The 11,436-nt window shown below is 45.3% G+C and overlaps 1 long non-coding RNA gene across 1 annotated transcript; it reads left to right on the plus strand.

The window, feature by feature from the left end:
• The first annotated feature begins 970 nt into the window (after positions 1 to 970).
• LOC122175709 lies at positions 971 to 7,410 on the plus strand. The gene is made up of 3 exons (XR_006177482.1): positions 971 to 1,060; positions 3,481 to 3,553; positions 7,383 to 7,410. It is a non-coding gene; the product is annotated as an uncharacterized LOC122175709 (long non-coding RNA).
• The last annotated feature ends 4,026 nt before the right edge of the window (positions 7,411 to 11,436 follow it).

An 11,436-nucleotide genomic window follows, 5' to 3' on the forward strand; every position in this document is an offset into this window, starting at 1 on the left:
GCATTAATCGGAGAGTGAGGAAAGGGCATGGAATGCTGGTTTCTTTGCCATTTATTCCATCTGGATCGCCACCTCAGTGGTGGCTTGCAGTCTGTAAGGTGGGGAGACCTCACTGTGGCCTTAAAATACTTGAAGAGAGCATATACACAGGAGGGGGAATGGCTGTTTATGAGGGTGGATAGCGATAGGATGAGGGGGAATGGTTTTAAAGTGAGAAAGGGGAGGGTTAGGTTGGATATTAGGAGGAAGTTTTTCAGCCAGAGGGTGGTGAGGCACTGGCACAGGTTGCCCAAGGAGGCTGTGGATGCCCCATCCCTGCAGGCATTCAAGGCCAGGCTGGATGTGGCTCTGGGCAGCCTGGGCTGCTGGTTGGTGACCTGCACACAGCAGGGGGTTGGAACTGGATGAGCGCTGTGCTCCTTTGCAACCCAGGCCATTCTATGATTCCATGTATCTCCAAAGTAATGTAAAGAAGTTTTGGTGAGGAAGCTGTGTTGCACCAGGGGTTACTCTTGCAGCATTGAAGCAAGCAAAGGCTCCACCTGAACAGCAGGCATCCAGTGCTGTGGTGTCTCAGTCAGATATGCCAGACGCTGCCAGCACCCTCCTCAGAGCAGGAGGTGCCAGACCTGGCTTCCACCACCTGCTTCAAGAAAAGGTGGTAGGAAAATACACCCAGCATTGTTTGCTCACAAAGAAAAGCAGAAATGAAGGGGCAGAGGATGTTGGGCTGCTGCTATGTGAGGCACGGTGCAGGCAGAGGGGCTGGGCTGCCCTGCAGGATGGTCCTTGGGACAAAAGGAGCTGAGCAAACAAAGCTAGCTCCAGTTTCTCACTTCCCTTCCCTGCTCCTTCTGAAGTGCTTTTCATCTCTCCCAACTCACCTTCCAGCACTGTTCCGGTGGAAGGAGAAAGGAGCAACAAAGAGAGGAACTCTCCTGCTGACAGCAGGCAGCTGGCATGAAGAAAATCCAACTCTCCCCTCCCAGACTCCCATGAAAAGAATAGAGGGCGATGCAGCCGCTGGAACGGAGCTCTGAAGTACTGCTGCAACGTGGAGGTAAAATAAAGGTGCTTCATTCATATTATCTGAGCAGAGGAGTTCTGAGGAGCAGTGCTTTGTTGGCTCTCTCTGCTTCTTTCCTGCACACCATTGCTTGGGCTTGTGGCAAATGGAGACGCTGAGACGCTGTGGTTTAAGGCGCAAACAAATAAAATATCGTTTCTCTATATAAATAAAATCATAGCAGTGAATTATTCATATTCTGTGCTAAAATATTTTTATGAATTCAAGGGATCTGAAACTATATAATATGTCTCTCTAAAGACATTTTAGAATATTTATGAAAACAATTCATAAAATTAAATCCCATTAGTTCTAGATTAGCACTTGACATTTGTCAGACTAATAACTTTTCTTAGCTAGAGGGGATACCCTGACTTTCAATCACACTTAATGGATTCTCTTCCTGATATCTATTTGGCAGTGTTGGGCTTACACTTACTCACATAAATGGCCCTGATCTGACAGGACTGTGCTTCTCTTTGGGATGCAGCTTTACTCTGTCCCCTTCTGCCAGTCACGTATATGCATGCATTCTGTTGGCACAGCCAGCAGAACCTCCTTTCAGATCTGTTGTGCTCTGTAGCTTAAACTAGAAAATTCACACATTGGAAACAGTTAATTCATTTATTCTTATGCCAGTGCTGACAAAGTTGTTTATATGGTTGTCTGCATGTTTGGAAGGAAGGTTGTCTTGGTTTGATTAATACATCATAAATGTTCATGAATCACGTCTGCTTGCTTGTCACATTCTACACCAGGGACAATTTTTATTGAGATTTCTTTAGCTACATCTCTTACTTCCATGGGAAAATGAAAATGAACAAAATTCAGGAAGCAACAAAACCAGATCAAAGAGGCTTGTCTTCTGCCTGGTTTGAATGCTGTAATGGAGCAAGTGTCACGCTTTGTACGTAGATGTGAACAACTTTGATGTCTGTGAATGTAAGATCAGTGCAATATATTGCTTCGAATTACACCAGAACAAAGTTGTCTCAGATAGCTGGAAATGAGAACTTGAGGAAGGTGTCTGTGCCACAGCCCTTCATACAGTGCTTCCATGCTGCAGGTGGACTGCACTGCCTGCGTGGTACCTCGGAACTGGCAAGCAACAGTCTGTAAGAAGGGGTACCTAAGGGATGAGCAGTGGGGCACCAAGGCCCATTATCACAAATTAGACTCTCTCTGTTTCACAGACCTCTCCAAATTTCATGCTGGCACCCTGGAGTACTGAGATCATGGGATCATAGAATGGCCTCGGTTGCAAAGGAGCACAGCGCTCACCCAGCTCCAACCCCTGCTGTGTGCAGGTCACCAACCAGCAGCCCAGGCTGCCCAGAGCCACATCCAGCCTGGCCTTGAATGCCTTGCAGGGATGGGGCATCCACAGCCTCCTTGGGCAACCTGTTCCAGTGCATCAGAGCTTTGCCTCTGCATACACTGCCCTGTAGGAGCACTTTGTTTTCTGGCTTACAGCCACCTCTGGCAGCCAGAACCAGGGCATTTTGCTGGCCAGGCCTGGAGCCAGCAGGATGATGCTTCCCCAGCCCTCTGCAAACCATCCACGCTGCTTCTTTAATCTCCGGGCCACCAATGCTTGAATGCTTTGCTACACCACAGTGCAACGTCAAGCAGAGCAGCTGAAAGCATCTTGTTGTGCCAACAGCCCGGTGGGCACAGGGCATTCCCAGGGAGAATGGACTCTGCTCGAGCACTTGGCTCACACTCCCTGCAGGTGGGAGGGAGCTGAGGTGAGTATAAAGTGTCTGATCTACAAAACACATAAGTTACGTTTAATTCAGGTCCTCACCATGGTAGAGATGCATTAAATATGAATGAATTTGCAGTGTTTAAATAAATAGGAAGCTTGTGTGGCATGAATTACCTTCAAAACAAAGCAATTCGCTGAACTTTTCTTCACCCTTTCCCATTGGTCTTGAAAAGCATTTGAATGTGAACCTTCAGATATTTCTGCCACCTGAATACTTTTATACAGGTACAGTGAGGAAGAAAACACCCAAAATGTCACAAGTAGAATTTGTGTGAATCCTGGCTAGCCTGGATGAGCTCTATGGGTGTGACATCGTGTCAGAGATCCCTGCTGCCAGGGCTCCTGATGGCCACTGCAACCATTTGGCACAGCATCAAGCATCAGTGCTAGAGATAGAGATGTTTATTTGTTACAGAGAACATAAAAGTCTTTCTCTGGAAGAATCAGAAAAGAAATAGTGTCTCATCTCCTACTTCTGTAGCGTCTTTGGGGTCAAGGCTTAGCTCAAAAGCTCTTTTGTTGAGTTTTCCCTGTGATTCTGGCAGCATTCTTCTCTTTTCTGTCTGCAGCTTCAAACCCAGCAGCTTGCACATGTGCTTCCTACTCATCCTTTGTTGTTTTTTTTTGTTGGTAAATTTATCTTTAGATGGGAATATGCCATCAGCTCCACTACCTTGCTCCACAGAGGGACGCAATGAAGGAAACCAACCAGTCTGGAGGTAAGGCAATGGTAATTCCAGTGAGCACAGAGTTCCTTAATAGGTTAGAAACAAACATGACAAAATGAAAAGGATGCATTGTAACGGAGAAATTAAAATGAAAAAAATCAGCTTTTACACAAAATAATCATTGTGTAGATCAGAAGAGTTAAATATATAGTGCACAGCACTACAAATCTACTCGCAGCGATAAAAGAAATTTAAAGGCTGTTAAAACCCATAGCTGTGATAAATGCTGTTTTTAAATGCAGAAAAATACAGGAATCATTGATAGTGTTTATTACCATTCCTGTAATAATCCTTTAAAGTTTTCAGCAGCTATGTCTTCTACTTTGGGATACTATTCTAGGAAACTGCCATTCCCTGAGGCAGGGAGGCACTGCAGTGGGGCCTCTTCAGAGGGAGGAGGGCATGAGTGGGGCTGAGGGCTCTGCTTACACATTCCCCTTCCTATTGTGGCGGTGTCCCATTGTCCTTGGGTCCCATGTGTCCTTATGTCCTTGTATCCTGGTGCCCCTCTGTCCCTATGTCCCCCTGTCCTGGTGCCCTGTGTCCTGATGTCTCTGTATCCTGGCATCCATGTCCTTGTGTCCCTGTGCTCTGGCTCTGCAGAATGTGAGGACAGTCTGTAGAGGAGCATGTAGGAGATGTCACAGCAACCCATTGCATTCCCTGGCTTCCCACTGGGCTGCACTCTGCTGGTGGGGAGCTCCTGTCTGCGTGCGCCTCTGGCTGTGTGATGGGGAACAGCTTTGGCTTCAGGAGCAAGTATGTCTTAATGAAGAGATGGGGTGAGAAGCCACACAGGAGCTGCCATTAAGAGCGAGGTTTGCTGCTCTCAGCACTGTCACAGTTATTGCCATCTCTGCCATATGCATTTCACTCCAAATCCTGACATCCGCGGGCAGCACTTCTCCAGGTGGGAGCTCTGCAGCACCACGGGGTCCCCATCTGGTGGCACTAAATTTGGAGTTGTGCAGCAAAATCAGAACAGGGTTAAGGTTAATGAATGCCTGCAGACAATGAGCTGCAGGGCCATGTGAGCTAATGAGAGCTTTTTTTGCATCTGAGGGATCCCGTGGTTGTTGTAAGGGATTGAGGAGGATGGAAGAGGGCATCCCCTGGAGGACACGTCCTACTGGCTTTAACCAGAGCTGTTAAAGGAGTTCTAAATGTGTTTATTGCTCAGCTACTCACTCTTGAGTGATTTAATGCTTTTGTGCAGATTCCTCATACTGCATAGGCACATTGTTCTGGTGCTAAACAGAACCAGCCACATCTCAGGAAAAGCATCACCTAGGAGCCATTGCAGCTAGATTGATAAATATTGCATGGCTGCTGAATGTTTAGTAGCTGTAATTAAAGCTAATAGGATGCTTGCAATTAGTAATAGGGAAAGGGGAATTGTAAAAAGCACAGCTACTCACATTATTTATTGCAGACATTTAGACCTTGCTCATCCTGAGACCCTTGTATTCAATAGATGTATACCAACTGGATATTTGGGCTTTAGCTGCAGCCTGCAAAAGATGTTCTTCATTTCTTTCTTTCTTTTTTTTCCCTTTAATGCATAGTCTATGGGCAAAAGAGGATTTTTACACTTCTTTTGGACTCTATATATGAACTTCTGGGTGCAGGCAGTAACTCTTCATGCTGTATTTTACCATAGCTGTCGTTTGGCAGGAAGATCAAATCCTTGCTAATTACTGCTACATCAAGAAAAGCATGTCTTTTTGGTTGTAATTTGATTGGGTTTCTTTTGTTTTGCTTTTTGTCTTTCATGCATTTAGCAAATGTAGTGCATTTCACTCATGGAAGAGACTTGTTTGCATGGAGGTGAGGTGTGTGGGGAAGCAGCTGGGGCTGTGCAGCAGTGCTGGCTGAGCTGGGGGCTGCTCAGCAGCTCTGTCAGGAGATAAATGGGACACAAGCAAAAGACAGAGGAGAGAGAGCATTGTGAATCGCTAAGAAATAGCCATTTGTTGCCTGAACTTGTCCAACAGCGTTTTGCAGCAGTCATCCTGGTGCTAATTCAGGGAGCAGCTCTCTGAGCAGAGCAGCTCTGGGGATGCCTGGTGTGGTTCACCTGGCAGCTTGCAACCCCAGTGGCTTCAGCAGCCTCTGCAAAGCTCTTGCAAGTTCTCCTCCCATGTGTGGGGCTGCTTTGCAGCATCACCTGTGCTGTGGCTGCTTTTATACTGGTACCATGTCCACCTACAAGCCAGATCCCAAGGCTTCAGCTAGACAGAAAAGCAAGAATGATATCCATTATTACCATTCTGAATTTTAATCTTCTCTAACAAGCATCACACTTCTACAGTAGGAATTGAGCTTTATGTATCAACATATTAAACATCAATTTAACACACCCATCTGTCACAGTGGTCCAGAAGGAGAAACAATTATATATGCAGGCAAAAGATCTTGTTATGCATTGGAAAGATGCCATAGCAAATAAAAGGATCATAGTACCATAGAATGGCCTGGGTTGAGAAGGACCACAATGCTCAAGTAGTTTCAACCCCCTGCTACGTGCAGGGTCACCAACCAGCAGACCAGGCTGCCCAGAGCCACATCCAGCCTGGCTTCTTAGTCTTGAGATCTTGGCTTCTGTAACCTGGGAGGCTCTCCTGCTTGTTAAGCAATGTGAGTTTTCTATCCATCCTTTTTTCTCATCCAGTGCACAAGTCTCAAGATTGTTTGGCAGAAAAACAACACTGGGTGCTGAGATTCGGTGTGGGATTGGTGACTTACAAGAATGAAAGCAGAGGAAGGAAACAGATTCACACAGTTACATCCTACTTTTCTTTAGAACAAAAATGGAATGCTTAGATCAGATTGAGTTTAGGCACAGCACAAAGATTCATTCCTTTCCTTACATTTCACTTTCATTCTGAGATTACCCAGAAAGTCACAGCTTTATTTCAGCAAAATTCAAATTAACACACCATGATACAAAGGTAGTGTTGAAAAAGTCATAAGGATGTTTCCAAAGAACTACTGTCCCCTGTTTTTGATGCATACGTTCTTCTGGTTTCCTATCTCAAACTCTTCTGATCAGCGAGGTCCCTTATACTTTCAGTGAGCACACATTCATATTGGTACAGGAGCTGCACATGGGTTATTCTTGTCAGCCTCGTGATGGCATGTTAGTTCATCACCATAGTTCTGTTTATTACTGGTACTTAACCTTGATCTCGATTAACACAGAAACCAATTTTACCTACCAGTGCTCTGACAAAGACTTCATGTTTGCCTTTATAAGATTTGCCTGATTTATAGGAGTTATTGGAGGAGGGGTTTGGCCTCTTCTCCCAGGCAACAAACAGGACCCAAGGAAATGGCCACAAGTTGAAGCAGAGGAGGTTTAGGTTAGACGTAAGGAAGAACTTTTTCTTTCAGAGAATGGTCAGGCACTGCAATGGCTGCTCAGATGGGAGGTGGAGTTGCCATCCCTGGCAGTGTTCAAGAGGCGTCTGGATGAGGAGCTACGAGATCTGGGCTAGTAGCTTAGTGGTAGCAATGGTGATGGAAGGGCAGTTGGACTCAATGATCTTGTAGGCCATTTCCAACCTCATGATTCTATGATTCTATCAATGACCAAATTGCATCACGACAGCTACTTAAGCCTATGTATTCCCTCCTTGCATTTGTGAAAAGCTAGGAAGTATCTTAATAGGGTTGCAAGGAACATTTCCAACGAGAGATATTTGTACCATGTGGAGAAAATCAATTGTTGAGGCAAAGCAGAAATGCCCTGGTGGGAAAGTCCTTGCTTGTTGCTGATTCGGCTGCTCAGTCCCAAATTCTCTTTGCCATCTCCCTGCAGGATGTGGAACCACTGGGGAACCTCTCCCAGCCTTCTTTCAACTGAAAAAAGTGGAGAAGGAGCACACAGTTCTGGTTATGGCTTTGGGCTGAGGGGGGACACTGTGGCTCTTGGCTGGCATGCACAATTAATTCCTTCCCAAAGAAAAGCATTCTGTGTTGAGAAATCCCCCGTTCAGACCCAACGTCTGGGAGCAATATTGTGAGTGTTGAATCACACATTGGTTTTGCTTCTCTTTATTTTTTTTTTCTGTAGCAATTAAGTTTCCATTAAATGGAAGAGGAAAATGCTATGTACAAAATTGAGATAGAACACAAAGTCAAGGGTAACATCAATTTGCGTACAGTCTTCCAGGAACTCTCAGAAATTGCCCATGTGCTATGGATATCCAGATTCTGTCTCATTTCTCTTAGTTCCTAGTAATGTGATGATGAGAAAAAATCATAATGTGGTTTTACAAGAGGCTTTTACAGGGCCGATTTGTTCAGCTGGGGGAAGGAAGCTTGCAAAACCTGGTAGACAATGTTTGTGAATATCTGATAATGGAGGCTGCTTTCTGGAGCAAACTCCTGGACGTGGTAATTATGTCATAGCTTGTAGTGCAGCTGTAGCTTCAAGTTTTGTCCCAAAGAATCACAGAACCATAGAACGGCCTGGGTTGCAAAGGAGCACAGCGCTCATCCAGCTCCAACCCCCTGCTGTGTGCAGGTCACCAACCAGCAGCCCAGGCTGCCCAGAGCCACATCCAGCCTGGCCTTGAATGCCTGCAGGGATGGGGCATCCACAGCCTCCTTGGGCAACCTGTGCCAGTGCCTCACCACCCTCTGGGTGAAAACTTCCTCCTAATATCCAACCTCAACCTCCCCTGTCTCAGTAAGTTGCTGAAGCAGAGGTGGCTCAGGAGCTGTTATGTGCACACATATGAGCTTGTACAAGCTCAGAAGAGGAGCAGAGTGTTTAAAATGTCTATAGGAAGGAAAGAAGGCTGGGCAAAGTCTTAGGAAGGGATCAAGCTACTTGCAGACAGGAATTGACTTTCAGTGAAGCATTGCAACTCATTTTTTAAATCGAGTCTTGAGTTTCTGTGTCACCTACACAGCTTCGAATGGGTCATCTGTGACTGCTATCACATTCTGCAGCATTTACAGCCTGGGTGGAGGAATTTACAAAGAAAATGAGATGCAGGCAAAATGAAAACGAAGGAAATGAACTGTACAGAAGTGTCAAGTGAATTGTTTCAGAAATTTCTTCCATTTCACTGTGCCTTATCTAAAAATTTGTATCAAATGGAACCTGTAAGTATTCATATTATCTCTACTTTCATCTGACATGAAGCAGATTAGCTAACGGTAGCAAATTTAGTATGCAGGAAAATGGATTTAAATAACAAAAGTACTCAAAAGCCATCACAGAAAACATGCTGAGCACCATTTTTACAATCTCTGCTCCAAACCTGACCATCAGATATGTTTAGAATTGGTCCCACAGAGCTCCCTGCTCGGTGATGGTGTAACCCGAGTGTGGGGTACAGATCTGCACAACTGCAGGCTGCTCTCTGCCAGGAGCTGCTTTCACCCACGCTATCACTGGTGGCTCTTGGTGCCTGCAGAAGCTCTGAGAGTCTTTGACTGATAGAGGGTATAATAGGGATTTTTAAAATGCAGTATGCAGGATTTGGGCCCTAACTCACAGATGTGCTGAAGCTGGGACCTCTGTTCCTCCCAGAATACCAAAACTGTATTTCAAAGGTGCAACTTGGCCATCGCTAAGCAAACATATTGCTCTCTTCTAATACCTGAAAGGTGATTGCAGGGAGAGTGGGGCTGGTCTCTTCTCACTGGTGACAGGTGACAGGATGAGGGGAAGTGGCCTCAAGTTGTGCCAGGGCAAATTTAGGTTGGATATCAGGAAAAACTTCTTTACAGAAAGGGTTGTTAAGCACTGGAATAGGCTGCCCAGGGAGGTGGTTGGGTCACCTTCCCTGGGTGTGTTTAAAAACCATTCGGATGTGGTGCTCAGGGCTGTGATTTAACGGTGGGTTTTTAGGGTAGTATGGTTAGGTTGTGGTTGGACTTGATGATCTTTAAGGTCTGTTCCAACCTGAGCAATTCTGTGATTCTGTATGCCATAAGAGGGAGGTGCAGCTTTCCTGGGCAAGTACCATAACTTCCTGCCCACCCCACATCCCACTCACATTTGCTCTGTGTTGGATTTATTCCTGTTTTCCAGTCCATGGCTGTCACTCTGTGCATTTTGCTACTCGGCACCGCAAGTTTCTCGCAGCAGAACAAGAGTGTATGTGAACACGTGGAGCAGTGATTTGCATTAATTACTCCCAAAGTGGCTGCTTTTCCTGCTGTGAGATGCACACAGATGCATTCTGCACTCCCAGCAATGCTGTGGCACTCTTTGAAGATCCCCCGCTTCCTGTGGCACTGTCAGATGTGTCATGTCAGAGGGGAACAGCCCTTCAGAAGCTGCTATGTTGGAAAGGCAAACAACATATGCTGGAAATGCAAACGTGGCGTTGGATTTATTACAAGAGCTGCTGATGAAAATTACATACAGAATCATAGAATGGCTTGGGTTGGAAGGGACCCCGAGGATCATCAAGTTCTAACCCCCCTGCTGCTGGCAGGGCTGCCAACCTCTAGATTTAGAGTGAATCCCTGTGTATCACGGGCTTGGTGATGTTTATGCATTGGTGGTGAAAATGTGATATCACCTTTTTTTTGTAGGGACTGAGAAGATGAAAGCTAACAAGTGACTGAAATGTCAATGTTGCTCTGTAGAACTTGTTGTTTCATTTGGATTTTGGAGGGAGAAGGAAAAGGTAATTAAATGTCATCTAAACAGAGGAGTGGAAAGCTTTAACAGGGAGAGCAGCATGGTTGCACTGAAAGTATTGTGTCCATGCCCTTGTGGAGAATGAGCTGCTTTTGCATAGATGCACCTCACTGTGGAGACTGTGACATGCTGGCTGCCAGCTGCTGGCCCTGTGAGGCTGCTGCATGAGGGCCATGACTTTGCACACCATGTTTGCACTGCTGCTTTATTTTGATGTGATTTTGGACTTCACTTACCAAAGAGGTAGAAATTGCAAAAACAAAATAAACCCCAGTATTTGGTATCATTTTGAAATTTCAAAGGATTAGAAGGGGGAAAATGCCAGTCGTATCGCTGTGATCCTTGCATAGTCATATGCTGAGCCTTAGGATCTCAAGGCTGTAGAAGCAAGGATGGCTATAAAGTCGATTTTCAGACAAGTTTTGCTGTTACTGCAAGCTGTGTTGTACGACAAATCCATCTGCATAAGGATTCCCCTCCTGGCTGCATATGGCAAGTCAAAAAACAAATTGAATAGGAGTGTAATCACCCACCCTACACCACATCCAGTTATGCTCTGAACACTCAAGCCCTGCAGGATTGGAGCTGAAGCTTTTGCTCTGCATTTCAGCACTCACTGCTCTAAAACAGCAGAGAGATGCACTGAGGGGTCCTGCAAAAAGCTTCTCCTCTGGAAGCAATCTGCTTTGATAGGAGATAATGACTGGTGAAATAGAATTAAATCATTTAGCTTTTGTTTGAATCAAAAAAGAGTCTGCATCTCCCTGCTTCTGCCTGAAAGTGCATGCAAACAGGTGGCAGCATCCTCTAATATGAAACTCAGTGTCAGTGCTCTGAAGCAAAGAGCTGCATAGTCCTCAAGCTGCTGCTTAACTGTTGTTAGTTAGGCTTAATCTAACTTCAGTTCAGTCCAAACATCAGTCACCAAGCAGTCCTGAGATGTCATCACAACCCCCCATCACCACAGAGCAACAGAAATAAATAACATGGAGAAATGTTCCTTGCTCACATTTTTTCCCCTAAGTAATACATAACTTAAAAAATTGATTTTTCTTTGAAGGGTAATAATTTCTGGGATATTACTGTGACACAAACAGGGTTGCTTTATTGCAGCTGAGAAAATCCAGAAGCTTATAGGGTATGTTTGATATATAGCATACATGGTATACAAAGGGTAGGTATATAGGACATGGACTTAGTGTAGGGT

The sequence above is a fragment of the Lagopus leucura genome, unplaced genomic scaffold (assembly GCF_019238085.1).
Source record: "Lagopus leucura isolate 7727_CA_CO unplaced genomic scaffold, USGS_WTPT01 Super-Scaffold_741, whole genome shotgun sequence".
Taxonomy (NCBI): Eukaryota; Metazoa; Chordata; class Aves; order Galliformes; family Phasianidae; genus Lagopus; species Lagopus leucura.